The sequence below is a fragment of the Camelus bactrianus genome, chromosome 25, assembly GCF_048773025.1.
Source record: "Camelus bactrianus isolate YW-2024 breed Bactrian camel chromosome 25, ASM4877302v1, whole genome shotgun sequence".
Lineage (NCBI taxonomy): Eukaryota > Metazoa > Chordata > Mammalia > Artiodactyla > Camelidae > Camelus > Camelus bactrianus.
This window is the reverse complement of record NC_133563.1, coordinates 40,748,826-40,775,575: the sequence shown is the minus strand read 5'-3', so window position 1 is coordinate 40,775,575 and position 26,750 is coordinate 40,748,826. Positions and strand designations below refer to the sequence as shown.

General features: G+C 40.7%; 1 protein-coding gene across 14 annotated transcripts in view; it reads right to left on the bottom strand.

The window, feature by feature from the left end:
• LOC141575060 (trafficking protein particle complex subunit 9-like) overlaps positions 1-26,750 on the bottom strand; it is a 144,816-nt gene that overhangs the window by 69,172 nt on the left and 48,894 nt on the right. For 7 of the 14 annotated variants that reach the window (XM_074353234.1, XM_074353236.1, XM_074353231.1 and 4 more), the window contains 4 exons: positions 25,830-26,015; positions 25,137-25,276; positions 23,122-23,346; positions 16,354-16,477 (listed from right to left, as the gene is read on the bottom strand). The gene's annotated coding sequence lies outside the window, so the exon portion shown is untranslated. Of the gene's footprint in view, positions 1-16,353; positions 16,478-22,019; positions 22,505-23,121; positions 23,347-23,881; positions 23,942-25,136; positions 25,277-25,829; positions 26,016-26,750 lie in introns of those variants that run through there. The other 7 variants (XM_074353230.1, XM_074353242.1, XM_074353239.1 and 4 more) reach the window with 7 other exon arrangements.

The following is a 26,750-nucleotide window of genomic DNA, read 5'->3' as shown; positions in this document are numbered from 1 at the left end:
TTCATCCATCAATGAACGGATAAACAAAATTACCAAGAATAGTCCCACAAACTTTTGGTCATTGAATCTTTGACAAAGGAGGTGAGAACATACAATGGAGTAAAGACAGCCTCTTCAGAAAATGGTGTAGGGAAAACTGGACAGCTGCATGTAAATCAATGAAGTTAGACTACTCCCTCACAGCATACACAAAAATAAATTCAAAATGGCTTAAAGACTTAAACATGTAGACAAGACACTACAAACCTCTTAGAAGAAAACATAGGGAAAACATCTGACATACATCTCAGCAATGTTCTCCTAGAGCAGTCTACTCAAGCAATAGAAATACAAGCAAAAATATACAAGTGGGATGTAATTAAACTTACAAGCTTTTTCACAGCAAAGGAAACAGTAAGCAAAACAAAAAGACAACCTATGGAATGGGAGAAAATATTTGCAATAAATGAGACTGACAAGGGCTTAATTCCCAGAATATATAAACAGCTTTTACACTCCATAAGAAAGAAAAACAAACAACTCAATCCAAAAATGGGCAGAAGACCTAAAGAAACTTTTCTCCAATGAAGTCATACAAATGGCCGATAGGCACATGAAAAAATGCTCAATATCGTTATCAGAGAAATGCAAATCAAAACTGCAATCAAATATCACATCTCGCCAGTCCGAATAGCCATCATTCAGAAGTTCACAAGCAATAAATGCTGGAGAGGCTGTGGAGAATAGGGAACCCTCCTACACTGTGGTGGGAATGAAGTTTGGTGGAGCCATTGTGGAAAACAGTATAGAGGTTCCTCAAAAGGCAAAAAATTGACCTCCCATATGACCCAGCAATCCCACTCCTAGGCACATATCCAGAAGGAACCCTAATTCAAAAAGACACCTACACCCCAATGTTCACAGCAGCACTATTTACAATAGCAAGACATGGAAACAACCTAAATGTCCACTGACAGATGACTGGATAAAGAGGTTGTAGTATATTTGTACAATAGACTACTATTCACCCATAAAAAAATAATAAAATAATGACATTTGTAGCAACATGAATGGACTTGGAGAATGTTATTCTAAGTGAAGTAACCCAGAAAGAGAGAGAAAAATACCATATGAGATCGCTCACATATGGAATCTAAAATAAACCAAAAAAAAAAAAAACAAAAACAAAAACAAAAAAAAACAAAAAACAACCAAACAAAAATATAAACTTATCTACAGAACAGAAACAGACACAGAGACATAGAAACCAAACTATGCTTACCAGAGGGCAGAGGGTGTGGGAAGGAATAAATTGGGAGTTCAAGATTTGCAGATAGTATGTATAGAGTAAACAGCAAGTTTATACTGTATAGCACAGGAGAATATATTTAGTATCTTATAGTAACTTATGTTGAAAAAGAATATGAAAATGAATACAGGTATGTTCCTATATAAATGAAGTGTTGTGCTGTACACAAGAAACTGATGGAACATTATAAACTGACTAGAATTCAATGAAAATATTTTTAAATAGACAAAAAACGAAAAAAAGAAAAAAGATATTATCAAATCAAAAGAATAAATTACTGATTGAGGCTACAACATGGATGGACCTTGAAAGTTTATACTAAAATAAGCCAGACACAAAAGGGCAAATAGTGCCCTTTTAGGTGAACTGTCTCTAAGCGTTTATTGTACTATTCCAGTACATTTTCTGGAGGTTTGAAGTCTATCAAAATCAAAATAAAATGTATTATTCATTAAAAACATAAAATGATTCCTCACAGGAGGGCTTTAATTATTAAATGCAGAAATGCATGTAAAGCTCCTGGAACAACAATTTGCATGTCCACAGACAGTCTCTGTTGTCACTGCCACTCAGAGGGTGGTGCCAGCGCTGATGAGGGCTGCCTCCACTCGCTCCCCTGCAGAGAGGAGTGAGGGCCTGGGCTCTGACAGGAAGGGTGACCATGAACATGGGTTAGACAGAGCCACTCCCCAGACTCTGCGTTACCCAGCTTTCTTATACAAACTGCTCCATCTAACATAAACATGCTACAGGGATGGATCTTACAACACAGGGAATATAGCCAATGTTTTACAATAACTATAAATGGAACATAAAAATAAAAATTATGCAACTATTGTACACCTGAAACTTATATCATATTGTAAATCAGCTATACCTTTATAAAAAATTAAAAAATAATTTAAAAATTTTATCACTTTAGTATTCAATTCGGGTTTTAAGTAACTACTAAACAGCTTAGAAAGTATAAAATATTTAAGTGTGATAAATTTGTTTACATATTTATTTACTTTCAGCCTCCTGCTAAAAGAGAAATTAAACAATTTTTTAAACACATCTTAACAACCATAACAACAAAAAGACAAAAGTGAGAGTGAAGACAAAATGGAGATTGAATACTTAAATGAAATCAGGGGAAGGTAAAGTCATAAAAATGAATGCCATGAAGTTAGGGTAAGTGTTAAAGGCCGACTAGAAATTCAGCTGTAAGATTCTTGGCAGCTAAAGCAAAAAGTAAAAGATGATGGGACGGGTGGTAGAGCTCAGTGGTAGAGCGTGTGCTTAGCGTGCACGGGGTCCTGGGTTCAAGTGCCAGGGCCTCCACGAACAGATAAATACACCTAATTACCTACCCCCTTAAGAGCCCCACAGAAAAGAAAAAGAGAAATTTCTTTACTGAAAAAACCTGATATTAAATTTAGATTAAATACTTGAAAAAAAAAAAAGAAAAATAGAAAAGATGAGTGACACAAGCGATAATGCCCGTGAGATAAATCTGCAGTGGCTGCTGGCACGTCCCCATGTCCCACGTGGGAAAATCTGAAACATCCTTCTCACCACTCAGAGTCATCCTCGGCCCACACCACCCCTCCCCCTGTTAAATGCAGGAGCACGGGTAGGGCCCGGCCTTTGCTCTCTCTGTGTCATCACAGTGAGACAGGATGGAAGGGGGCAGAGCACAGCCATTCAAGGAAGGCCACAACAATTAACATCAAAATGGTGAAGGATTCAACCCCCAATAGGCCTTGAGGCTCAAGATGAAGAATTATAACTTCTAGCAGAGCTTGAGCTTCATTATACACCCATTGTAATAGTAACATGGTGAATAACATGCCCCAAGGCACCCTGGCCATCCCAAGGCTAGCCAAAAAAGGTCACAGGGTGGGAAATGGCCAACTCCCTGGGAATCCCAGCCCCTTGCCCTTAGGCTGCTCAGTCTACTTATTAGCATATGGAACAACCAAGCCCAAGAAAACGAGCAACACAGCGCCACCTCGCGGTCACCACTCTCTCTCCCTCTTCAGAGAAGGCCCACACTCTGTCTGTGGAGTGTGTACCTACTTTTAATCTGAGCACCCGAACCCCACAACTCATGGCCTTTCTCTTGCCTTTCAATGTGTCTCTGTGAATAAATCTACCTTTACTCAACAGTGGCTTGCTCTTGAAATCTTTCCTGCATGAAGCCAAGGACCCACGTCTGGTGGGGCACATTCCAGGGGCTCAACCAAAGCCTGGGACACAGCCCTTCTCATGCCCCACATCTGTTTTCTTGTATCAAAAGGACTGGGATATGAAGGGAGTTCTGAGGCCCCAGCTAAGGGACAGAAGCAGCCCCCAGGGCTCAAAATGGCGGGCAGCCCCTCCCCCAGCAGGGGCCCTGAGGTCGGCCCTGTTCTCTGTGGTTTGTTAGCCAGACAACGTTCTCCTAGGCCTGTCCCCACAAAACCCTTCTCTCCAAAATACAAGCACATCATGTCACAGTCCTCTTATTCAACCAGGAAGTTTTCAGCGCACTTTTTCCTTCCCTAGTAAAGAATCTATCTGTCCTCCCTCCCATCCCACCACTTCTTTCTTTGTGAGAACTCTGTACTCCTCACATACCATCCTGAACGCAGCTGCCTTGCTAGCTGGGACCGAGATGCTTCAGTCTCACACAGCCTGCGTCCTTTCACTTTCCCCTTTCTACCTTAAAAAGCCTTTCCTGAGTCTCCCACCCCTCTGATTCTGAACTTCACAAAGTGCTGAGGTTGCAGTCACTGTGTGCATACCTCCCAGGTTTTGGCTAGTTTTCCTTCGCAAGATCTTCACTAAGGAGCTGCATCAAGAAGTTTAAAGAGGCTATTCTTACATCTGAGCTGAGGAGCCTGCATAAAATTTAAATGGCTTTGAAGAGAGAGTTAACCAGGGACAGAGAGGCCGCAGGTCCTAGTCAACAGTGTCATGAGGCAAAATGTTCTTCAAAGGCTCAGAGTGGCTTCTGAACATGGAGTCGGCAGGGAGGAGATGCCAGGCAGTGAGTGGGGTGAGTGACACTGGGTACGCTTCCCCAGCTGGGGAAGAATTGGATTTTGTTCTAGTTTTCCAAACAATTTCTGACTACCTTTTTCTCTTATTGTCACATACCATTTCCTACGAATTAAGAAAAATCAATGTCAGTCATTTGCGCCACTTGGTAGAAGCTACACGATGCCATTCACAGGGCTGGGATATAACAGCCACACCAGTCTAGGTTGAAAGACCAGTGGGGGTATTTCCAAGGTAATCACGGGCATGCAACAAACTCCCCAGGTTCAATTACCTCATCTCAAATGTGAGGCCAATAAAACTACCAAGCAAAGTGCGTGATGATTATGGCCGACATCTGTTTACTAGGTAAGTGCCCGTAAGAGCTGCCGCTGAATGGGGAATGAGTATGATCAACGAGGCCAAGTCAACCTGGTCACACGTGCCCTGCCTTCCTGTGTTGGTGCAGGACCGGAGTTTGTTTAGCTGAGATGAACGCCCCCAGAGCAGCCCCGAAGGGAAAGCTCCCAGCTCTGCGTGGCGAGGCGTGTTCCTTTCCTTCTCAGAGCTGATCACAATTTGCAGTCGTCTGTTTTTACATTTATCCCCTTAGTACCTGCCTCCCCTCCGGAGTTTTGCTTAAGCAGCACAGGTCCAGGTTTGTGTTGCTGCCTACTGGATATTCTGGGCTGGGGGACAGGCGACCCCACGTCTGGCTCTGGGGCTGAACGGAGAGGGCAGAAGGCCCAGGGGCCCATGCTGAACCGAGGCCCCAGCACCCAAAATTATGGTCTGACTTTGGGCAAATTACACAGTCTTCTTTACCCTGAGATTCCTCATCTGTCCATGAAAATAACTGCCCATGGCATATAGAGTTTCAAGGATTAAAGGAAATCACCAAATTCACAACCTATTCAAGGGGCTACCAGTGCATCCTCAACAGGCACATGCTACCTTTACGGCTGTGACACACGCTAAGCGGGGCGGACAGACACAGTGAACACTGCTAAGTGCCTGTTTGTTAAGTGTTTCATGAGTGTTATAATACTGTTTACAACTTACAACAAACCCAGGAAGAAACGAATATTATAATGCACATTTCACAGATTCACCAACAGATTAAGGGAGGTTACACTCTAGAGTCCAAGGCCCTTTGGTGAGGAAATGGCGATTTAAACCTGTATCTGAGCCCAGGCCTGGACTACATCTCTCTCCAATCCACCTGTCCAATACACAAGTTTGCACAGGCCAGCTCTTAAATGCAATGTGTGCCACCGTTTGTCAATGTTTGTTAATTACCATAAACTGCTCTCAGAAACCGCTACAGAAAAGACAGGTGGACCCACATCCCTGCCAACAAAGTAGAGGAATTCTGCCTTGCCTTCTCCTGTAATGTGCAGAAACCCTTCCCTACACCACCAAATTCAAATGTATGCTTCATCCGTGTTTATGTTTGCCCACGGAATATTAAAGTAGAAGGTACCTGCAGTAATTCTATCTCGGTTCCTTTCCAAGTTTCCAGATTATCCACAATCAGTCTGTGAATGAAAATACTACAATGTGAATGAAAATACTGCAACCATGTCAGTAAACAAACAATGCTGAAACCAAGTCATCAGCGGCTGCCGCCATCCCCCAGTGAGGACAGGCCTGAAGACCAGCCTCTACAGCCACTCACAACAGTGCCCTCTGAACAGAATGAGAATAAGAAAAGACAGGATACTTGCCTTACATAGCTACGTGCTTGTCTAAAGAATGAATCCAGTGAGCCCAAATGATACATAGAAAATCACTAAACTCTTTAACTTGACATACCTGGCTTTCTTTAGATAACAAACAATGTTTTATTGTTCCAACTACCTGGTCTTTGTGGTAAAGCTCCTATATATCCTAGCTCCTCCCCAACCTCTTCGGAGCAGTCCCTCAGAGCGATCTGAGAGGCTGTCATCCCGGCTCGAGTCCTCCCGCCAAATAAACATAACTCTTAACTTTCAGGCTGCACATGTATTTCAGTCAACAGTTTTGGACACCATGAAGGGACCCAGAGCAGACTTTCTCCACCTGAACTCTCCGAGTATCCGGAGCCTTGGTACCAGCAGTGGCCCTTTGTGCCCATCCACCTCCTCGGGGAGTCCAGATGAATTTGGGTGAGTCTATCTTGGTTCTCGGATCTCCCATATTGGGTGATAATCCTGAGTTTTATTTGGCGGTGTATCCAGGTACCTGGCCCTCCAGTTGAAAGATACTGGGGGGGAATAACCCACCCAGTGGAGACATACTGGGTGGGGCCTGGTTGAAAGATAACGGGAAACACCCATCTTTAGGAGACGTCCAAGGTGGGGCTGGTTGAAAGATACCAGGAAAATACCCAGTGGAGACATCCAGAGTGGGTCCATGTTGAAAGACACTGGGGTCAGGACTGAGTGGTTAGGTAAGAGGCTGGTCTAATGTTTTCCTCAATTTGGTTACCTCCATTGAATTTTTCAGAATAAAAGTAAAACTCTTATGAGGAATCTTTCAACTCCAAAAATAGGACCCTCTTCCTGGCTGGTAACAGCTTTCTCGGATGACTGAGAGACTTGCAGGAGTGGTATAGGCAAAGACTTCATGCCATAGAGTTGTCCCTGCGGGAAAACCTACTAGCAATTTTATTCTGACAACCCTACCGTAGAATGGGGAATAGAACTTTCAAAAAAAAAAAAAAAAAAAAAAGAAAGAAAGAAAGGAAGAAAGAAAAGGAAAAAAAAGAAAAAGAAATGACAGATTGCTAGCCTCCAACTAATACCCCAGCCAGGTTTATATACATACAAATCTTACAAATTTAATTGGGAATTAAAAAAAAATCTCACTCTTAAAGTAACTAACCAGGCCTGATAAAAACATTTTTTGGAATTCTGGACTTATAAAAACCAAAACCCTTTTAGGGGGAACTTGGATTTCTCTTCCTGTGTCCTTGAAATATAAACGTTTTATCTTACTCTGGGTGTTTTATGTGTGTGTATGTATGTATATATGTATTTCCTTTTGGTTTTTAATGGAAAATTTGGACTCTGCCATGCAAAAGGTACAAGTATTTTGTACATATGGTGGCCACACAAATAAATTGGGATTCTCAACAATCCTTTGTACCAATTTTCAGGCATTTTGCCATCTTAACCTTTGTTGCATCAGTCTGGACCATGAATTGCTTTACCTTTTGGAGAGTAAACTTTTGAATTTTATTTAGGCAGCACCCCTACTCTCATTTGGAAAAGCCTCTTCATCTTATTCGTTTAAAATCACTATATGTATATAAATTGATGGCCATATGATGGATCCCTTAATTTGGAAAAACTTTTAAATTGGTGAAAGTTGAAAGAGCTCTCATTATAAACAGCCATTTTATTGGTACCTATTAAAATCAAGTTTAAAGGTAGAAAATATATCTAATGGTTAATCTAAGAACTTATTTTAAAAAAACTGGTTTAAAAAGCTACATTTATGTTTTTCCTTTCCCATTAATGGTTTTAGAGATGTTAATAAAATCTTAGAATAATTAATGTTAATTAGGTTGAGTAACTGGAAAAAAGAATGTAAAAATATCGAAAGATTTTTTTCTTAACAGAAAAAAAAAAAGATAAGGGGCTTATCCAAAATGGGTAAATTTTTTTGATGCTTATTTTGAATGAGATAAATAAAATGGACATTTTTGGATTTAGAGACAAGGTTTTGATACTACACTACGTAAAGTTAAAAAAAAAAATGGCCAAAGGGATCACCTACTGCCCCCCAAAATTAAAGTTCAAACAAGTCCGTTTTATTTGCCCCAGTTTAAAATGTATGTATTTATAGGGTTAGATACATATAATATATGTAGACTGTGATATTTGATCAATGACTGGGGCAACAGACCAATTAATCAAATTAAAAGTTCAGAAGGGCCTAAGTTCTTTGGCTCAAACTTGGGGATCCCAGAGTCTTTTCTATAAAATTAGATACAGTGAAAAAAAAAAAAAGAAAGAAAAGAAAAGAAGAAAAAGGCTTCTGGCATTCCTTCTAGAAATAAAAATTATTGATTAAACCTAATAAATATTAAAATTAAAAGTATAAGAGTTAATAAAATTGAGATAAAAGTTTGTAAAATTGGTATGTTTAAATGGGCTTTATATAAACTTTTTGCTTAATTATGTTGTGGGATAGATATGTTTCAATGGAAAAACGCTTCCCCTTCTTGGTATTACAAGGCTGGGCACATTTCTGTCCCTCAGAAAATATTAATTGAACAAAATAAAGGAAACCAATAGAGTTACATGAGCCGCCCAATATAATGTAAAACTAAAAACTAATATTCAGTGGCTAATAGAAAAATATAATAAGAGGTTTACCCTGGGTTTAACTTATAACTCAAGGAAAAGAGACCTTACTAAATGCCTTATGCAAGCTTTGGAAGACAAGATAAATCGAACCTTAAAGTTTTAAAACATGGAATTCTTTGTTTACAGCTCTTCTCACTGATACAAAAAAGCCAAATAAGGAGATACAATTGGGTCTGGGTGACAGAGCAGTTCTCTGGGGAACTGGAAGTGTCTGTCATTGTCTTGCAGATCAGAAATGTATATACAGCAAACAGTGACCTAGGACTGAGCCTAATTAGCTCAATGAGATAAAACTTAAGGCCAAAGAAATTTTTGGCATTTTAGAACTCAGAACTCTGATGGGTCCGTCAGACTTTGTCAAGAAATCTTAAATGTCTTTTTCATAAATAGTAAGCCTTAGTGATTTGAGCAAGCAAATTCAGCTTACTCCAACTATTATTATACGTATCTTATAAGTAAGTTTTAAAGTGAAGCTATGAGGTCTCTAGCTTTGGTCTGTTTATAAGCCTGAGTATACATTATAGATGTGAGATATTTCTACTGCTAAAAAACAAACAAACAAACAAACAAAAACAAAGTCAAAGAGCTCTGCTTAATTGACGTAAAAAGTAATAGCTTACAAATTAAGTATTTTTAAAATAAAAACTGACTAAGTTGACCTTCAGGTTCACGTGAACTGGAAAATATTCAATATTAAGATAACACTTGGTATTGTTTAGTTTAAGTATGTTCTAATTAATATAGACATCTTTAAAGTCATCAATATTAAGTATAATACATTTACTGTACCTAGGTTTAATGAAAGTCAAATAAGATCCTGTTATATCTGTTACAGATTTGTCAAAAAAAATAATAGTAATGTGGTGTGATAAAATTTGAAGTAAATTAAATGCAAATGAGATGAGAGTTTTGGGTAAATTTTTTAGAATATATATTTAAAATGTATGCTTAAGATAATCTCTAAATGTTTGGTATCTAAATTCTAGAGTTGTGCTAAATTAAGTTAAATGATAGGATTTTATTTAATAGCTATACCATTTTCAGATAAAATAAGATTGAAATATGAATTACTTAACATATGACTTCCTCTTACAGAGAAACTAAAGGTGTTTAGAAATATTAATAAATGCTTGGTGCCACTCTGAAATAGTCTCTATTATTAAGGGAAAGATCTCAGTATCCTAGGAAGGTAAGATAAATGTGTAAAGGAAGATATAAGGAATGGAATTATATTTTGTTAATGAAAAATAGTGACTTTGTCCTGAATCTGGTTACTTCTGAATGGAAGAAAAAATAAGGGACACACTAATACGAGTATAGAAAGCTGTGGAAGGCTTCTGGAAGAGGAACCCTGAGGAAAGAGTTTTGTACGTGGTCAGAATTGGCTAAGTTTAGAATCAATTTGGGCAAAGTAAATGAATCTTAGAAGTAAGCTGGTACAAGACTAGATTTGGTTTTCTCTCTGTTAAGGGGACAAAATTTTCTTAAAATATTAATCCACCTTCAGTAACAAATTGTAAATTTCTTATGCGACTTAAGTGATCTGTTGTGCCTTTACCTTTGAAATATTTTCTTGTTAATGAGTAAGTACTACTTTACAGTGATCTGTAAGTTTATCTGACCAAGTGTTTTGAAAACTTTTAACAAGCTCCCCAAATATCAATTTCTCATTAAAATTATTTTAGTCTCCAGTTAACTATGGGATGCTACAAAGGGTCCCTGAAACATCTCAAAGAGAGATTTTAAAGTAGTAAGTTTCATTTGGCATGTTAGCTAACATGGGAAGTATTGTCAAATGAATAATAAATCTTCCTAGTTTATATTGTATGAGAAAATATTATTAATATAGTTATTCTAGAAATTATATGGACTCCCTAACATTCTGGTATATCTGAAATGTTACCAGTCATAATTCTGGTTATTGTGACCAGGTTTCTTTATAGATTACAGTGTAATGTTGTTTAACCATGCTGTTAATTCTGTTGTCATTTATAGGCAGGTAATTGTTTTCTTCTGATGATTTTGCAAAATACTCTCTCTTCAAGGAGATTTACTGATTTCTAATAAATTTCAAACTATAGCACTGAAATAAACTGGGTAAGAAATTTTAAAGGTCTAATGAAAACTCTGATTAAAAGAATTAGTTACGTGGGACTGAGTAAACTGATGAATATGGTTACAATTTTTGATTTTGTCTGAAATACTACTGGCTTTTAACCTGTTTACCAGACATAAAGAAACTCTTCTCCTTAAACTAGTTATGATTCACGTCAATTTGATAAATTATACCTATGTAAGCAGACTTAGAACAGTTATCTTTTCTCTCTATCTGATCCCTCAAGAGACTAAAATCTTTAAGGTCCCCAGTGGCTCTATGAGATTAATTAGGAAGATCGTCTCCTAACAGGTATAGGAACCTCAAGGTATTTTAAGGACTTCAAAAAGAAAAGAATTTACCTAAATCTGTTAGGCAGAAATCTATGACAAGCCCTTGACGGGGCTTTCCTGGCCTTAGCAAACCTTATTAACATTCTAGCTTAAAAGTCCTTATTAAAAGTTCCAACACAGCCAATTTAAAAGAGCCTATATGATCAAATAATCAGACTTAACTTGTAAACAAATTCACCTTGATTTGACTATATTTGATAAAAATGAGGGAACTTTAGAGAGAAAAAGATTATATTTTAGTGGATATTAAATTCTCGTTTTGTTAATTGAGGTCTATATTTAGTAAGACACTTCCCAGATCATTCCTTGCTGTCATGTTACATTGCTGCAAAGTTTAATTGAATTATTAAAAGGACACTGTATGTTTCTTTCTGAAGCTTAGTAATATATCCTTGGGTAAAGATCCAATGCCCCATGACATGCGGCCAGGGGATTATACATACTGGAACAGGCATGACTTAAAAAACTGTCTCCAACATGAATGGAAGGACTCTATCAGGTACTCTTAACTAGACCATACACAGCAAAGCTGAAGGAAACTGACTTTCAGATTCATTTCCAATCAGAAACAGCCCCTGCAGTGCACTGGCCTATAGAGCACTGCTCTTAAAACAATGCCCAAATGGAGAAAAAGCTACCAGGCCAGGATGAGAAGACGACGACATATGAGGTAGACAGCTGACCCAAGACACCAGACCAGGCCTGTTTACCAATTACTTTGATAATTTCTCCTACCTTTGATTATGAACTACTCCAATTGTTAAGTTTATGGTAAATTACCTATGTCTAGTACTTCTGTGTTACCTTGGTGGGTTTCCCTACTCCAAGGCTCTAACTAGATAGCCCTCAGAAACGTTATTCTAAAAAGGAAATTATAGTTCTGTTTAGGCCACTGTTGATCTTACAAGGTGGGAGACCTCACCTGGCCAATTAATACCTGCTCGAAGCCTGACCATAAATACGAACTTTCTCGTAAGATCACTCAAACTCAGTCAGAAACACAAGAAAAATTTTAAACCAAAAATATAACTTCTTGACTATTAAATTCTTAATCGTGACTTTATTAACGTTACTAGCTGTATTATTTATATCCTGTCTATTTTATAAGATTGTTTTCTCTTACATTTCCCAAAGTGTAGCTAGGCCTACAACAAGATTGATGATGGCAAATGATATTGAAGAAATACATAAAATTTATAACCCTGCATAAAATAATTATAACAGTGTGATTCTAGGTATGGGAATGTGCAACGAAGGGTAAACATTTCCTGGATCATAACAGACTAGTAAGACAGGCCATCCAGAGACTTTTAGTATCAACAGGGCCTGATAAAAACACCTAACACCTTGAATGGCAGGTCAGAAGTTTCTTCAACCTGAACTAGGAATGAGCCTTCATAGCACCCTGGGACAAAATTGGTCATGAAATGTCTCAAAATATTGGTCGAATTTAGGACCAAGGGGGAGCACCATGAATGAAAATACTACAATGTGAATGAAAATACTGCAACCATGTCAGTAAACAAAGAATGCTGAAACCAAGTCATCAGCAGCTGCCACCATCTCCCAGGGAGGACAGGCCTATAGCTCAGCCTAGGCAGCCACTCAGAATGGTGCCCTCTGAGGGGACTCAGAATAAGAAAGGACAGAATACTGGCCCTAGATAACTAGGTGCTTGTAAAAGGAATGAATTCAATGAGCCAAAATGTTTACTTCCTCCCATACAAAGAAAATCACTAAATTCTTGAACTTGAGATGCCTGGATTTCTTTAGATAACAAGCAATCTTTTATTCTTCCAACTCCCTGGTCTTTGTTGTAAATTTCCTATATAATCCTAGCTCCTCCCCTACTTCTTGGGAGCAGTCCCTCAGACAGATTTGAAGGCTGTCATCCCGCCTCGAGTCCTCCCGCCAAATAAAGCATAACTCTAAACTTTCAGGCTACATATTTCTTTCAGTCGACAAGTCCCAGAATAGACACAACTCATCAATTCTGTAATGGAACACACTGGATCAGGAACCAAAAGCATGTTCTAGTCCAGAAAAACTACGGGACCCTCTTTCTTCCTGTCATTATACAATCCCACCAGAACTCATTAATTTGCTGTCTGCTCATCTGGCAACCAAACTCAGAGAAGAGTCAACTCAGCAGAGTGCCGTGCTGGGGAGAACACCCCGCAGCAGCATGGCGGGCTGCCTGCCCTCCCGCACGCTCTGCTGACCCCTAGTGTCCTCCGTGGAGACCAGACCAACAGAGCTGTTCCCAACAGCTGCAAAGTCCCACACGTTAAATAAAAGCGTTTTATTTTATACGATATGTTACGTATATAACCATCTCTGAAGACAGCTTTGCAAGAAGCCCAAATCTTCAACATTAATCTGCAAAGGCAAATGCTGCCCCCAAGGGAAAACAAGTCTTAAAACGATGCTAAGGCCTCCAAAGTCCTCTCCAGGGCCATCAATCAAACTGCCTGCAGGCCTGCAGCTGCAGGCGGCTACATGTCTGTTTTTAAAGCAACCCCTTCCTGCCGTCAGGTGCTACAATGTCCCTCTAAGCCCTCCCATCTGAGGGTAAGAGCAGCCAATGCAGAACCTTGCAGGGAAGCACTGACAAGACTGGACACAGAGGATCAGAGCTAAACTAAGCCTTCTGATGACACGAGCTTGTCACTGTGTCATTTTACAGATGAAGATATATAGAGAGAGGTGGGGTGATCTTGCTCAAAGTCACACAGCTAATAAGTGGCAAAGTCTGTAACCCAGCTACACCCTCCGGTGTGACGCCCCCGCTGGGACGCCCACAGGGTTCTCTCGTGCCTGCCGGACCAGTCCTTTACTGTCACTCATAAAACACCACAGGGTCTGACCCTAGTCTGCCTTTTCAGCCTCTTCTCCCTCTAGTTTCTCAGGAACAAGGCTGCTCGGGCCACTGTGTGACTTCCGGCTCCCCAAATCCTCCGTGCTCAGGGTGGTCTTGCCTGTGCATCCAGCACCCTGCTCAGAGGCTCTTCCTCCCCTGCAGGAGGACGTTTCCACTCTCCGCAGGGACACCCCCTCAGGGAAGCCCTCTTTTCGCCCTCAGCATGGCAGGTGTCCCAGGCCACATCCCGAGCTGCCCCATTACGACTGCGGGTGCCCAGGTTTGCTAGTCAGACCAGCAGCGTCAGAGCCAGGGTTTATGCCCGGGTCACCCTGCAAACCTACTGCCCACCTCACAGCCCCCAGCCAGCAGGTCACCTGGAAGTCACAGCAAGTGCCCCACCCAATCCCGAAGTCTCTTCATTTGCCAGCACCGCAGATGACTGGTCTCCAACCTTTGGTCAGTTTTGCATAAAACAGCAGCTTCCACTGTGAAGCAGGGGTTTTCTCTTCTGCTCCCCATCCTTACTGGAAACGTCAAGGGAAACCAAAAGGCCTTTTCTCAACCCTTTTCTGATGACACCCTCCCACCCACAATATTCACATTCTCAAGAGCTTTGGGTCCACGTGGTTTTCTTTCCCATACGCTAAGTGGCTCAAAACACTGCGGGATCCTTTCTCTTTTGAGAGTATTTGTTTGTACTGAGTTTATCGGCTTTAATCACTTTTTGTGTCTCTCTTCACTGTCCCTAGCAGTTGCCACTTCTTACTCCCTTCAGCAGCCTCCCTCCCAACATCTAGTCTAGGAAATCAGCTGTGATGAGGGGCCTGGGGGCAGTCACAGAAGATGGAACTAAGGCACAGAGAGGTGACATAATTTGCCTGAGAAGATCAGCTTCAAGCCCCAACACTGTGTGTCACGTCCCTCTGTTTAACTCTTATGCTAAATTAGTTAACTTTTTATAGATTATGGTTATAAACAGATGAGGTATCAAAATACATACAAGGACACACATCAACTCTATGATGTTCATTAACTCCACTATTTTGTTTCTATTTATTTTATTTCTGTTAAAAAAAATTAGGAACCTCTGCAGTCAATATAGCAAAATGTTAATGGGTTTTAAATCCAGAATGTAGAGGCGTAAGTGTATCATTAATCATAATTATTTGTATGCTCACAAAATGATTTGACAGTCTCTCTCCCCTCCCGCTACTCGCTACTGGCTCTCACCTGAGCTCCCAGACCACACATCGAACAGCCTTTCACTTTACCCACAGCTGAACTCATCAGTTTTCCCCCAGAGCTCCCTCTGCAGCTTTCCCTCCTCAGAGCACAGCAGGACCATCACTTACCTCATTAATCCACCCAGAAACCTGGGCCTTACTCCATCCTACCTTCACAGACATCATTCATCCTTTCCTTTTTACCATCTAAACATGCCTAAAGTCTGTTCGTTTTTTCCCAGTGACTGTCCCACTGACTGTCCCACCGCTCAGGTGGAAGCCACCAACACTGCACACCTGGACTCACGAGTCTCCCAAGTGGCCCCACAGCCGCTCTTCCATACTAGACACAAATGGGATATTGTCACTCCCGTGCTTTTATGACTCTTTTCAAACCTACTGTTCTTAGAAGAAACTCCATGTTTTTCACCTGGTGAAGGTGTTTGCCATGAAACTTTGAGCTCAGGAACGGCAGGACCCCCCTCCTTCTTGGCCCTCCCCTTTCCCCAAGGCCCAGCCCTCTCCCCCTCAGCCCCGCCCTCTGGCACAGCGCTGGCTCAGGAGGACCTGCTGAGCTACACCAGCCTGTATTCTAACCCTGGTCTTGAGTTCTTAGCAAACTGCTTCACTTATCCATACAAATCCAAGGTAGATAAGAAAGATTTTAGATGTTGAGCTAGACTATTGATTTGGGGATTCTGCACTAGCAACCTGCAAGTACATGTTCTAATGATTCTGTCTTCTTAAAACCACACCCAGATTTTAGTAGTATTTGTGGAATGTCTTCGGAGTAAAAGGGACTGTACTTTAACAGACTATATGTTTTATAACATGAACAACCCGGACAGGGTCACAAGTGGAATCGCCTCACAAGTGACAGAAGACAGGTGAGAGGCACAAAGCAACAGGTCTCAAAGATGGTAAGAGCAAAGCTGTTTCGCCAAACCCCCAAAAATTCCTGAAAGAACCAAAAATTCTGAATTTTGAAAGTAAAAGGCTATCATATATAGAAATAAAATAAATGATCCTCTTCATCAGTGTTTCAAGATCTGACTCCAGATATTTTAGCAGGCCATACTGAATCCTAGCACAGAAAAATCAGATGGACTAGTGGTGAGTAAGTTCCAGGAAAACGGCAGTAATTCCTCCACTTGTGTAAAGACATACACTCACCTGCCGAAGGTGAATGTAGAACGCATTCTGGAGAAATTCGGAAGCTTCCAGGGTCCGCTTCTGAATGGCAAGGACACGGACAGCTTGGGGGCATGCTTCTAACTCAGTCACCGGCATTCTTACACTGCAGGGGGTAAAGGAGGCCCTCAGTCGAGAGCAGAGATATTCCTGTAGTGTCTCCCAGGCCGCGCCTCGGGGACTCAGTGCCCTGCAGCAACCCGGCCCCAGGCGAGGACACGCAGCGTGGCCCACCCAAGCATGAGGTGCACTGTGCTTGAGAAAGCCCATCCCCAGTGGGGGCAAGAGGTGCTGGTGGGGTTGAGTGAACCTATAAATGCCCACAGAAATATGCCTGCATTCATTCAAGTGATACAAGCAACAGTAGCAGGCTATTTAACAAAATTTCAATTTTCAGTGGAAATTTTGCCATTCCTTTCCACTTGTCCCCTGCACTCTGAGACAGGCTTAGGCTCTCTCACACCTGCAACTCTGAAGCAATAGTTGTGAAGTAATTTTACTTTGCTGCAAGTGTCCTCACTCCCCGTGTCACTGTGTCTGTCCTCTCTTAACACAGTCGGATATCTTCCTGGATCTCTACCTGAGTTCCTTTCTCCTCCTCCTCAGATCCTGAGATAAAGGACAAGTGAAGACACATGACCAGAAAAGGCACTGTGGACTTGACCGAAATCCACAGTGACTCCCTAGGTGAGTGCTGCCCACCCCTTACCTTCGATTCTCAAGGTTCTGCCCAGGGTGACATCCAGCCCAGAGAGGTGGCCCAATTAAAAGCTATGTGGCTTGGGCACGGGGACAGGTGCAGGAGCTGGTTCTGGGGCCAGGCCCCTCCCCACCTCTGCTCCCCTCTCCCCGAAGCCCCGCTGCCAAGCACTCAGGCTCCGTGATCTGATGTCCTTCTCTTCTACTCTACTCGAAACCCTCTTCCTTTTCCTTTTTTTCCCTAATTATCCCCAGCTGGAGTGATTTTTCAATCGCAGTATCTAAAAAATTTCCTGCCGCCGAAAATGAGTTCTCCAGATATCAATGCCCATATGCTGGCTCCTGAGGAGAGCCGCTGGCTAGGGGGACCCTCACCAACACTCACGGGGCATCAGACATGTTCCAGGGTCGGCCACCCCCAACAAGAGTTTGCTGTGACCCCTATGCCCGCACAGCATCCCTGCTCACAAAAATATAGTTGGCCCACTTATCGGTTATTAAGAAGCAAAAATACAAAATTGCTCATGTTTCTTACTAAAATTATCTATGAAGTGGAAAAGGGAATTGTAATAGAAAAGAACAATTTTGACCCCATGTTAGGTCTGTTCCTTTGGCTTTAACCCTGTGCCCTGTTTTCTAGGCTCAGACTTGCTATCTCTGCACCATTTGTAAAAGAAAGTTGCCTTTAGACTGAAATATCCAGGACAGCCTCTTCTCCTGTCCGTGATCTTGAAGGATGCTAACTAATCTGCACTTATGTAGAGATGGCAAGTTGCAAAATAGAGAATAACTTTGTTTTGTTTTTGGAGGTTTTACAGGGGCAACATGATTTGATCCACATGGACAGCTGCAAGAACAGCGGATTCAAAGGACAAGCAATTCATACAACAAGAAGTTTCCAACAACCAACTGCAGCCCCGCCCCTTTTTAGTATAAAAGGAGACTCAATTCTGACTTGGGGAAGATGGTTCTCCAGGACATCAGTCTGCCATCTTCTGGGTCTGCCAGCTTTGCAAATAAAGTCACTATTCCTTGCTCCAAAACCTCATCTCCCAGTTTATTGGCCTGTCATTTGGTGAGCAGAATGAGTTTGGACTCGGTAACAAAATGATTGCATTGGAGGTAGTATGTCTCCACTCTTTCCTCGTTTCCAATATGTAACATGCACATTATTTATGATCTAGTGCAAATAATTCATCAAAGACAACCACAAAAAGAAACTATACTCACCCAGCTATCAACACTGAAGTCAAAACCTGTCAATTTTATATGCTGTTTAAGAACACAACCGAAAAACCTAACATAGGGAGTCGATTCCACGGAAATAAAATTATTTCTACTCCTTCAAAACTTTTTCTTTTCTTTTCTATTTTATTTTGTTTTGCTTATTGAAAAGAAAATAAAAGTCAAATCATTTTATTTCACGTATTTTTGTTATAGCTACATACTTTAAATACTACAAAAAGACTTAAATTGCAATAAAAAATTGTTCATATATTAGTATAAGATATATACACAATCAATGGGGATTAGGAAAGGAATGGACATTTACTAAAAATCCACTGCAATCCAGTCTTTTACAAGCATATCCTGCAATATAAGCTCTATTATCCAGGGAGCCTCACCCACATTCTCACTACTGAGTCCCTTAGTAATCAACCACTAAGTCACCAGCATAGAACCATGTGATCAGTATTTTAGGAATAAATGAGGGAATTAGCTCATTCAATTCTAAAACAAAAACCCTAAAATAAATATTGAACTTATTTACAGATAAAGAAAATTTGTCCCCCAAAAAGTAAAATTTCTTCCTCAAGGTCACAAAGCTAATAACTGGTAAAGGCAAGATTTGAACTCATCTGCCTGATTCTAAAAACTAAGCTGGAAATCCCATTCGACTGGGGAGTGTCCAGCTGCACAGCCTATCAAACTATCTTTGTTCAGAGCTGGCCTTAGACAGCCTGAGACAGCACCCCATTCCTGTGGAACTCGAGGGCAAATGATAACAATAAGGATTTTATATCCAGCAGTTTCTTAGGTTTCATGTATATAAAGTGTCAGCAGGTCAGCAGAAAATCTCTGGGAACCATGAGTGGGTCCAGACCTTTTTGCTGATTAGAAACTCAATCTATCAGGATAGAGTGACCTTCCCATGAGAGGCCACATGGACATAAACTAAAGGCAGCTGAACAATGGAAACTAGCAAGATCCCGGAACTCAAGCAAGGATCCCTGCCATCCCCCACCCAGTTGCCTCTTCATCCGCGTGGACATGAAGACAGAAGACCCGGGTTCTTGTCCAAGTTACACTATCATGGATTCTCACCCATAAAAAGTTACGACTCTATGCTGTCGTAAGTCCTTTCCAACTCAAATATGATGACACCAATATCTCAGCAGAATATCTATGTCTCCACTTCCCCCCTTCTAATAGGAGACTATTTCTATAGACACAAAGCAGAAATCCAATTTAAAAAACCATGCAAGAAGCCAGGCGATTTCTGCTTAAGAGACTTTGCTCTCACGCTCAGTGAATGAAAACTCAGAAAAAGTGGTCCTTCTCCCTCAGCAAATGGGAGGTAGCCTGATTGTGTGTGTGTGTGTAAATCAAATATAATCATGTCTGGGACGTGTACAGATTATTTTTAATTTCACTGTAATTTCATGGGGATGAGCCAACATTTAAAGTAATTTGAATGTAGTGTTCTGAGACAGACTCAGTCTCTTTTGGTGGAGGAGGTGAAAGGGGAGAGTAAAGGAGGAAAGAGGTAAATGAAGCAAAGAAGTAAGAATACTGCTAGGGAAAGGCAAGACGTTAATTTTGTTCCTCATTGCATCACATACAAATTAGGGACTGGCTTTCCCCCGATGTCTTATCGAGCACTGAGTTGCAGAAGAAGAGGTGACAGCCCATTTCTCACTGAGATTGTGACTGTACGTGGCATCTTATAGACACAAATCATTTACCCTGATCAAACACTCTAGCAGCAGGCTGTAATTCTCCTGTTTTGAGAGACAAGAAAACAGGAGTTCAAAGCGGGTAGATAACTTGACAAAAGTCAGAGGACCAGTAAACAAGAGAGGATGAATTCAAACTCAGATCTGAATGCAGAGTCTCATCTTCCCACTCCCAGGACTGGAAAATCCTTAACACACAGGCTCCCCAGCTCCCCTGCAGTGTTCCTGGTGCCAAGCATTTCCCATGGTAATGGTCTCCAGTTCTCACAGACACAGCGCTCTGTGCAGCCAATGACCTTGATCAGACCTTGATCATCTACCCACCACGCCCACCAGGCTTCACCATACAGGCAGGAAAGCTGGCTTTCAAGTGCATACAAAGCCACCCTTGGTCTAACCTGGGCTCTTCTGCAGCTTCTCCAGCCTAAAGGCAGCCATGAAAGTGCTCACTGTTTGTACGTGAGCCACACTACCTCTCTCCATCTGTCTCCCCACCTATACTACTTAGCTATGAACATTTTGAGAATCTTGGAAACAAATTTTGAAAAACAGAAAAGAAAGGATTCTGGAACAAGTACTTAATACTTACAATTTTAAATGACAAGTTACAAAGTGAGTATTGACAAACAGAATCTTCCTTTCTAAATGTCAGTTTTAAGCATTTAAAAATATAATAGCAAAAAATTCTCACTTACAAAATTAACAAAAACATAAACAATAATCTGGAATAAATTCAAAAATAATGCCCATATTCTAAATGGAGAAACTTCAGGACTGTACTGAGGGTTAAAGTAAGAGGTATGAATGTAGAGACATAAACATATTGCATGGAGGAAAGCAGTTTTGTAAAGATGTAAGTTCCCCTAAGAATAATTCAAAACTTACTAAAAAATCCCATGAAAATTCCAATCTGAATTTTTTTAACTTGAACAAAATATTTTGGAATTCTTCAGGAATAATAAAGTCATAATACTTGACAAGAATATTTGGGATGGAAGAAAAGAATCAAAAAAAATCAGACTGCCAGTTATTAAATAAATTTTTACAATATGTAAGATATGGTGCTGGAGTAAGGAAAGGAGATTGACAGAAGGGAACCATGAGCTCAAAAAGAGACTCTAGTGTATGTAAGTATTTTGTACAGGTGGGATTTCAAATCAAAGAGAAATTTATGAATTTGATAATTGTCCTGGGACAGAGAATCACCTGGAAAGAATAAATTCTATTCCTGTCATAATGACCACAAGATAAATTGCAGATAGTGATGTAAATATTAAAAAGTACTAGTAACAGCAAATACAACTCTTTGCTCTTATTAACTCAACTTCTCCTCACTATAACATGTACTATTATAATCTCCATCTTAGAGATTAAACAAACCTACAGAAGAGATTTATTCCATTATAAGAGAGTATTTCTAAGAATAATGTCAAAGATAAAACCCATAAGGAAGACATTTACTATCCTAAGAATAGTTTGAGCCACAACAAAAATCAAAAAACTTCCTGAACAAAATGAAAGGAAAGAAATGACAAGAAAAAGCTCTGTGATACATGTTGATGAATTCACGAAGTTAATTTTCATAACATACAAAAAGCTGTCACAAAGCAACAAGAAGCTCCCTCACTTAAATGTGGGCAAAGGACAAAAGGAATCATTCATTTTAAAAAAGTCAAATGGCTAATGAGTGAAAAATGCTCAAAACCTCACTGGTCATCAAATGCAAACAAAAACAATGAAAAAGCACTTTTGCTTATCATATTGGCAAATATTTTTAAGATATTCTAGCTAGTGTCCATCTGTGGGAGAACAAATCATGAGCGACTTTTTCAGAGGATGATATATCAATGGATTTGTAAGCTCTGAAAAACGTACATACACACTGACTCAACTCCACTTCTAGGAATCGTTTCCTTTAGGAAAAAAAAAATCAGTCCAAGAAGATGTACCCATCAGGGTATTTACAGAACACTGTTTACAAAGGTGGGAAGAAAAACTGAAGTGAAATCATACCCAGCGATAGAGAATTGGTTACATAAGTAATTGTGCATATTTTCATTCCCCAATGGAGAAGGAATTTCTAGTCACTTGAAAGGAGTCTGTGATGAATGTAAATGTCACATCCAGGGACTAAATTTCCAGAAGCCTTAACTAAAGGAATACACATACAAGATCACAGGAATGTCTGTACAAGAAGGATGCAACTCAAACATTCTTTCTGACAGTGGAAAATGGAGAAAACTTAACTGTCCACCATCAAGACAATGATGCGGTAAATCAAGGCGAGCTGCGGGCCCTGAGGGAGCCTGTGTTTCGCCGTGGTCCAGGGCCTTGTCCACAGCACTCTCCCACCAAATGTGTCCGTGGACAAGAGACGACACCCGCACACCAGGAGACCCCTCCAATCTATCTGAAAGGACCGGGTGAGTCTGGAGTGGGAGGACGTCCATGATATACCCCTGAGTGAATAAAGCGAGCTGCAGAAAAACATATAGTATGGTCTCATTTTTAAATAAAGCATATATACACACACCTATACATTGATTTCACATATGTGTATATATATGTATCTCATTGGCATAAAGGTCATGAAATATATATACCAAATTTTCAACAGCTTTTACTCTCAGGAAATAATGGGAAGGGAGTTAGGGGCCTTCCTGTACCACCACAGTTCTCTTTTCAGCATTTCAAGTTAAGTATACTTGGAATTTAAAAGTTTATTTAAGTCCGAAGTAAAATGGACGATGCCTCCATAAGACAGAATGCTACACTGGTCTTTAAAAATCATGCCAGGGGAGATAGAATATTGTAGAAAAACATGTAATAAGCCGAATGGAAAATGGAGGTCTCCAAACAGTAAACAGGGACAGAGTGCTCACTGGTTTTTATGAAAGAGATGATACACACTGACGAAAAGAACAGAAAATAAATGTTAAATTGTTAATTATTATCTCTGAGTAGCGGGACCAGGATAGACTCTTTTGCCCCTTTTTTCAGACATATTATATTAAATGCACATTATTTTTCATCTGAAAAAAGCATTTTTAGACGTGTAGTACCACGCAGTGGGGAATAATACATGAATACTTACAGAAACAAGTAACTAGGAGACACCGCAGCAGCACCACACAATGTAGAACGGGCAATCCTGATTAACACCGCTCAGTTACATAAGGATCCACAAAGTGAGAGCACCTGCTGTAACAGGGCGTGGCCCCCTTCTATTTGTCTGTTGTGTCTTCAGGGCTGAGGCAGTTCTGATCACGGCCAGTGTCAGTTCCGGTGTCTGGATGGATGCTACTGGAGGTGAGGGCACCTGCAAGCAGAAAGGAAGAACAGAAACCATCCTCTGCCTTTTCTGTCTTGTTTCTTTGTTACTTTAAAAGAGAGGCATAAATAAGATAAACTGTGTATCTCCCCTACTGAAATTTCAGTAATGAAACCGTTTTTAAAGGCTTCAGAGCTTATATTCTGTCTATAACTGTCTTTTCAACAAAGCATCATATTTATTAAATGTTAATTGACTCAGTTAATTAACTCCCTGTTGACACATTCAAGTAAAGAACATGAAAGGCCTTACGTAAAAGAACCACACCTGCAGTGACTAGCTCAGCTGTCTTGACGGCAATGCAGTCAGCCCCCGCCATCCCGTGGCCCTGAGCTCCTGATGCTGCTAAGAGAGCACGCTGCCGCCTCAGATGGAGAGATACTGTGAAAGCATTTTTTGAACTCTACAGTACTGACAAAACATAACTGACAAATCCCAGGCTCCTTTGAAGCTGTCATTTTCGGTTTCTGGCCAACCCCAGTCAATGAGCAGAACCACCCCATTCCCGAGTCATGGGACTCACGTGGGATGAAGTTTTGGAGAAATTTCCAGGTACAGAATGTAACCAACTATATGTAGAACTCTGACAAAAGAAAAGATGAAATTCTCTGATGTTGAAGACACTCAAAATATTCTCCTAAGCCTTAGTAGCTGGAAAGGCTGGGCTTCTCCTCAGCCACTTATTTATTTCACAGCCAGTGAGCATCTCCCACAAACCCTGTTTCCCTGTGTCTGCTGGGAGCCTCAGGCACACTGTTGCTGTCGATCTTATAAGTCACAGGGCAGACGCGTGTCTCTCATGCCTGCCACCCTCACACAGGCTCGCCTCCTAGCTTCACTGTCTGAACTTGGCCCCATTTTCTCACCTGTTTATTTGGTATCTGTTCTTCTGTAAGCTGCCTGAAATGCTTTTTGGAACAAGTCAGAAGAATTAGTGGGTAGAGAAATGGACAGTTGGACAGGTGAGAGGTGAGCAGACAGACAGAGAGACTCCAAGAAAAGGGGAACAAAGAAAATTTCCTATGCAGAACCCTCTTCTAGTCAGGGAAGAAAACCGCCACGAAGACGTGTGAAGAGGCAGGTAGCTTAGGGCTGTTTCCTGGATTCCATGAAAAGTCCCACCAAGAGAGAGGGTAGAACTGTAAATAATAAAAGAAAAAAGCATGCATGCTTGAAAAATATATCTACAATATGTACTTTCTAAAGAATAGATTCAAATCAGCAGGGCCCAATTACACAATCCTTGGGTATTTACAGAAGTGAGAATCCCATCTCCAAACCACAAGGCATCCCTTCGGAGCACTGAAAGTCTACACGGGGCTGTTATAAAGCCGTCACCGCAAAAGCTATGCTCTCCTGCACTTACGAGGAACGAGCAGCTGTGCTCGGGCTGCCCACGAGCATCATTTACACCCTACAGCACCTCTACGGGGGAGGGACGCCTAGCGAGCCCCATCTCTGCAGGACAGAAAACAAGCCCGGGAGAGGCTAAGCCGACCTACCAGTTCTCCATCTCACAGGACTGGTCACTCCAGAGCAGGACTCGAACTCGGACCCACGTTTGTAATCACGGTACTACCGTGCTTTGTGTGCTTTTTGTGTGTATAATACATTTGTTTCTGGCATGAAAGTATATTTAATAAATGATCGGTTGTCCTGTCTATCTCATTTGCTCACAATCAATCTTTATAGTGTTGAATTGTACTCTTTTTCCGTGGAGAAAGGAACGGAACGAGCGGGTGTTAGAATGAGGTGGGGCTCCATTCTTTATCTGTTACCTCATCTCATCCAAGTCCCCAACCAGGGAGAAGGAGCAAATGTTGTCTTCATCTTTTAAAGAGAGGGCTCCACTGATGGTGACTTAACTCCAAAACCAAGTCTGGGGAAAGGGCACATTCAGCAACCAGAGCATTATCACCTGTAGGAAGGCAAAAACAGCTCATGGGAGGGCTCAGGGGGTCACCCTGATTTAATTTCAATCGATAAAACAATAATGCATTCTAAAAATACTAGCATGCAATGGATTGGCTCTTTCTTGACATCTAGCAAGTTTCCACATCCCACATGTAAAATTATCGTGAACCAGTGAAAGGAAGTGTCTACAGACAAGAAAAATCAATGCCACAGGTAAACTGAAACCCAGGCTGGAGGAAAGGAAGGGAAAGGGCATAGTAAAGAAGTGGGGAAAGGCTGGGGAAAAAAAATCATCACACGGACTCTCAAGCATCATCCAACAAGCAAATAATCATTCAAGAGAGAGAGAGTTACTGAGGTCCTATTCTGTGCAAGATTGTAGAGCGGGTGAAGCAAGAGCGCAGCGACCATGGTGGCAGCAAGTGGCGGGGCTCAAATACACTTTTAATCCCGGTACCTGGCACATTTGTCCTCAGTATAAAGGCAAAAAAAAAAAGTAAAATAAATCTGTAAACTCAAAGCATTGTTAAAAAAAAAATTAAACAAAACCTAAATACCTGGACAGACAAACCACGCACATTCCTGGATCAGAAGACAGCGCTCTTGGAATGGCAGTGCTCCCCAGAACGATCCGTATATTCAACGTGGTCTCGATCACAATCCCAGTGGGCTCCTCTGCAGAAACTGACTAGCTGCTGCTACAATTCATATGGGAATTCGAGGGTCTCAGTAACCAAAACGTACTTGAAAAAGAAGAACAATGTGAGAGGACTTGTAATTCTCAATTTCAAACCTTACAACTGTATCTCTAGGTGAGATTAGAGGCCATTGTGAAGTTATTACTGTGTTTATCCGTATTTTCTAAATTCTCTACAATGAATTTATATTACTGTTACAATAAGAAAAATAAAATTAAGGTATCTTAAAACATGCACACCGATTCATTCATTGGGAAAAAAATATTTTAACTATAAAGAGGTAAACAAATATCTAGTGAAAAAGGACTACTTAAAAACAAGTGTGTATTTACATTTTTCATAAATTGAAAACTGAAAAGCACAAACACATCAAGTTTCTAGGGAGACCGATGCAACATATTAATAGTTATTTTCAAAAATTCTAATTGAACAATGAAAACTCAAGAAAGGGAAAATCGCGATTGTCAGCCAACTGCAAACACATGGAGAGCAAAGGCCTAGAAATCACAGTTCCTTTAACTCTGATACCAACTCAGTAGAAGAGGAAATTCCTCCCTGTGGGGACAGTGGAATCCCATGCATAAGACAGGATACACAGTACCAACTGCACTAGAATCTGGGGTGATTTTCTTAGAATAATTCTAAAGTTACAACATTGCTGAAAAACTATAAAAACACTGAAAGACAGATTAAAACACACAGTCATATATAATATATAGAAACATATGAAGTCTGCTCCCATGTTGCATAGAAATACAAACATATTTGTTCATTTATGGG